At 39.1% G+C, this 5,000-nt stretch overlaps 1 non-coding gene across 1 annotated transcript in view; it reads left to right on the top strand.

Annotated features, from left to right (window-relative positions):
* The first annotated feature begins 4,707 nt into the window (after nucleotides 1-4,707).
* Nucleotides 4,708-5,000, top strand: part of LOC143307172 (small subunit ribosomal RNA) — a 1,923-nt gene continuing 1,630 nt past the window's right edge. The window contains exon 1 of the ribosomal RNA XR_013064379.1: nucleotides 4,708-5,000. This exon is cut by the window's right edge and continues 1,630 nt beyond it. This is a non-coding gene — a ribosomal RNA (small subunit ribosomal RNA).

Here is a 5,000-nt window from a genome sequence, read left to right as displayed (position 1 = left end):
AATAGCGTTTAACGATCGATCCACGGTACAGAATGCAAAAATATGATTGTTAAAATTTTCGACTAATCGGTTCTAAGAGGCGAAGCAATACGCCGCTGGGACTTTGAAATATTTCGGAGCGCACCTAAAGTTCGTTATTTTGGCTAAACGGAGCGAAAATCTGCATTTATACCATCACGGACGTTAGTTTAATAGCGTTTAACGATGGATCCACGGTACAGAATGCAAAAATATGATTGTTAAAATTTTCGACTAATCGGTTCTAAGAGGCGAAGCAATACGCCGCTGGGACTTTGAAATATTTCGGAGCGCACCTAAAGTTCGTTATTTTGGCTAAACGGAGCGAAAATCTGCATTTATACCATCACGGACGTTAGTTCAATAGCGTTTAACGATCGATCCACGGTACAGAATGCAAAAATATGATTGTTAAAATTTTCGACTAATCGGTTCTAAGAGGCGAAGCAATACGCCGCTGGGACTTTGAAATATTTCGGAGCGCACCTAAAGTTCGTTATTTTGGCTAAACGGAGCGAAAATCTGCATTTATACCATCACGGACGTTAGTTCAATAGCGTTTAACGATGGATCCACGGTACAGAATGCAAAAATATGATTGTTAAAATTTTCGACTAATCGGTTCTAAGAGGCGAAGCAATACGCCGCTGGGACTTTGAAATATTTCGGAGCGCACCTAAAGTTCGTTATTTTGGCTAAACGGAGCGAAAATCTGCATTTATACCATCACGGACGTTAGTTTAATAGCGTTTAACGATGGATCCACGGTACAGAATGCAAAAATATGATTGTTAAAATTTTCGACTAATCGGTTCTAAGAGGCGAAGCAATACGCCGCTGGGACTTTGAAATATTTCGGAGCGCACCTAAAGTTCGTTATTTTGGCTAAACGGAGCGAAAATCTGCATTTATACCATCACGGACGTTAGTTTAATAGCGTTTAACGATGGATCCACGGTACAGAATGCAAAAATATGATTGTTAAAATTTTCGACTAATCGGTTCTAAGAGGCGAAGCAATACGCCGCTGGGACTTTGAAATATTTCGGAGCGCACCTAAAGTTCGTTATTTTGGCTAAACGGAGCGAAAATCTGCATTTATACCATCACGGACGTTAGTTCAATAGCGTTTAACGATGGATCCACGGTACAGAATGCAAAAATATGATTGTTAAAATTTTCGACTAATCGGTTCTAAGAGGCGAAGCAATACGCCGCTGGGACTTTGAAATATTTCGGAGCGCACCTAAAGTTCGTTATTTTGGCTAAACGGAGCGAAAATCTGCATTTATACCATCACGGACGTTAGTTTAATAGCGTTTAACGATGGATCCACGGTACAGAATGCAAAAATATGATTGTTAAAATTTTCGACTAATCGGTTCTAAGAGGCGAAGCAATACGCCGCTGGGACTTTGAAATATTTCGGAGCGCACCTAAAGTTCGTTATTTTGGCTAAACGGAGCGAAAATCTGCATTTATACCATCACGGACGTTAGTTTAATAGCGTTTAACGATGGATCCACGGTACAGAATGCAAAAATATGATTGTTAAAATTTTCGACTAATCGGTTCTAAGAGGCGAAGCAATACGCCGCTGGGACTTTGAAATATTTCGGAGCGCACCTAAAGTTCGTTATTTTGGCTAAACGGAGCGAAAATCTGCATTTATACCATCACGGACGTTAGTTTAATAGCGTTTAACGATGGATCCACGGTACAGAATGCAAAAATATGATTGTTAAAATTTTCGACTAATCGGTTCTAAGAGGCGAAGCAATACGCCGCTGGGACTTTGAAATATTTCGGAGCGCACCTAAAGTTCGTTATTTTGGCTAAACGGAGCGAAAATCTGCATTTATACCATCACGGACGTTAGTTTAATAGCGTTTAACGATGGATCCACGGTACAGAATGCAAAAATATGATTGTTAAAATTTTCGACTAATCGGTTCTAAGAGGCGAAGCAATACGTCGCTGGGACTTTGAAATATTTCGGAGCGCACCTAAAGTTCGTTATTTTGGCTAAACGGAGCGAAAATCTGCATTTATACCATCACGGACGTTAGTTCAATAGCGTTTAACGATCGATCCACGGTACAGAATGCAAAAATATGATTGTTAAAATTTTCGACTAATCGGTTCTAAGAGGCGAAGCAATACGCCGCTGGGACTTTGAAATATTTCGGAGCGCACCTAAAGTTCGTTATTTTGGCTAAACGGAGCGAAAATCTGCATTTATACCATCACGGACGTTAGTTTAATAGCGTTTAACGATGGATCCACGGTACAGAATGCAAAAATATGATTGTTAAAATTTTCGACTAATCGGTTCTAAGAGGCGAAGCAATACGTCGCTGGGACTTTGAAATATTTCGGAGCGCACCTAAAGTTCGTTATTTTGGCTAAACGGAGCGAAAATCTGCATTTATACCATCACGGACGTTAGTTCAATAGCGTTTAACGATCGATCCACGGTACAGAATGCAAAAATATGATTGTTAAAATTTTCGACTAATCGGTTCTAAGAGGCGAAGCAATACGCCGCTGGGACTTTGAAATATTTCGGAGCGCACCTAAAGTTCGTTATTTTGGCTAAACGGAGCGAAAATCTGCATTTATACCATCACGGACGTTAGTTTAATAGCGTTTAACGATGGATCCACGGTACAGAATGCAAAAATATGATTGTTAAAATTTTCGACTAATCGGTTCTAAGAGGCGAAGCAATACGCCGCTGGGACTTTGAAATATTTCGGAGCGCACCTAAAGTTCGTTATTTTGGCTAAACGGAGCGAAAATCTGCATTTATACCATCACGGACGTTAGTTTAATAGCGTTTAACGATGGATCCACGGTACAGAATGCAAAAATATGATTGTTAAAATTTTCGACTAATCGGTTCTAAGAGGCGAAGCAATACGCCGCTGGGACTTTGAAATATTTCGGAGCGCACCTAAAGTTCGTTATTTTGGCTAAACGGAGCGAAAATCTGCATTTATACCATCACGGACGTTAGTTTAATAGCGTTTAACGATGGATCCACGGTACAGAATGCAAAAATATGATTGTTAAAATTTTCGACTTATCGGTTCTGGATCACTGAAAAATCAAAAAAAATTATTAATTTTGATTAATTAAATTACATATGTAGTTTTATATTGTTATAGTCTCGTATTTGTTAATGTTTTGTCGTAAGAAAATGCAAAAATATCGTTTTAATGTTTTCGTCTCATCGGTTCTGGATCGCTGAAAAATCAAAAAAAAATATTAATTTTGATTAATTAAATTACAAATGGAGTTTTATATTGCTATAGTCGCTTATTTGTTAATGTTTTACCGTAAGAAAATGCAAAAATATCGTTTTAATATTTTCATCTCATCGGTTCTGGGCGGTTTTAAAATTTTTTAAAATATTAATTAAACCCATGATTTACATGAGAATGTGAATTTATTATGTCCTGCATGTTAATTTATTAATTTTCATGTATAGAACGTTATAAAATGAAAGGATATGTTCGACGATATTTTCAGTCTAAGTTTTACCGTGCCGGCGGGATGGTACGCTCTCACGGCGGTTTGCACAGGCATACGCCTGGGCGTAAGCCCATGCGTCGCCGACCTAGCGGCCGGCCGTTCGGTATTTATAGGAAGGCACTTTCGGTTCGCTCGGACCGGTCGGGAGTAGCGTCGAGCGTGTGGCTCTTTTATGACTTCGGTTGAAAAGCAGTCTACCGCTCCTCGAGAATATACTTTCTCGACTATTCTCGTTCCGGTTTTCCGTTGCGGATTATTATTAATCTCCACACAGCATTACCACGGGTCGGTGTCTAAGACCGAATGGCCCATATGTGGTGAGCCTTGTAATATAAGGCTGGTGACCTGTATGCACTTATAAATGTTGCATACTTGTACAAACTGAGCATCAACTGTCTGTAACCAAAATTTGTTAAAACTGAAAAAGTTATAAGATTGTATAAAATTTTTGAACCAAGAAAGTAGTGTTAGACGAAAATTCGTTCTATCACTTTTAGAAGGGAGACTGTTTGGAAATATTTAAAGTATAAAATACACAAAAGTCCACTGAATTATGAACAAAATTACGTCCCTGAATTTAAGAAAAGTCAAGAGGTGTCAGAAATAAAATCCTCTCTGATACGTTCAGAGAGGAAAATAAGTATGGAGAGAGGAGTAAAAATGAAAGAAGTTTTAAGGCTGGGGAAACTTCTAAAGGAGAGAGATTCCAACATATCTAATATGTACATTTAAAGCAAGTCCAAGGAACTCTCTCCGTTAATGTTTGAAAAGGTGTGTGCAGATGGAGGAGAAATGTATAAAGTACAGAGACGAGGTTGGTGGGCCCGCTCTAATGATAAAGATTATAAAATTTGGTGGCAAAATGACCAGCATGATCACTGTACGCGCTTTCTCGATTTGTATAGCATGCCACTGTCCGCGCTATCTTTTATTATATTGTCCAGCGTGTGTGGTCTACGTGCTTGCACGATGGATGCACGGCGTGAAAGTGATTTTCGTGCTTTATGAGAGGAGGAGGAGAATATTTGGCCTCTATAAGAGGTACAAAATTTATGAAATGTGTGTTACATACAAAAGAGAAATGGCTTAACGTCGATCGGTCTTACAGGGAGGGCCGACGACGAAAATTTAAATTTACAATAATAACTAAGCTCCCTGGTTGATCCTGCCAGTAGTCATATGCTTGTCTCAAAGATTAAGCCATGCATGTCTAAGTACATACCGAATTAAGGTGAAACCGCGAATGGCTCATTAAATCAGTTTTGGTTTCTTAGATCGTACAAAACATTACTTGGATAACTGTGGTAATTCTAGAGCTAATACATGCAAACCAGAATTCCACCCAGAGATGGGAGGAATGCTTTTATTAGATCAAAACCAATCGGTGGCGGACGGCTTGTCCGTTCGTCCATCGTCGGCTTTGGTGACTCTGAATAACTTTGTGC

This window comes from Osmia lignaria, unplaced genomic scaffold (assembly GCF_051020975.1).
Source record: "Osmia lignaria lignaria isolate PbOS001 unplaced genomic scaffold, iyOsmLign1 scaffold0046, whole genome shotgun sequence".
NCBI lineage: Eukaryota > Metazoa > Arthropoda > Insecta > Hymenoptera > Megachilidae > Osmia > Osmia lignaria.
The sequence above is the reverse complement of the archived record's forward strand: the minus strand, read 5'-3'. Positions and strand labels throughout refer to the sequence as shown.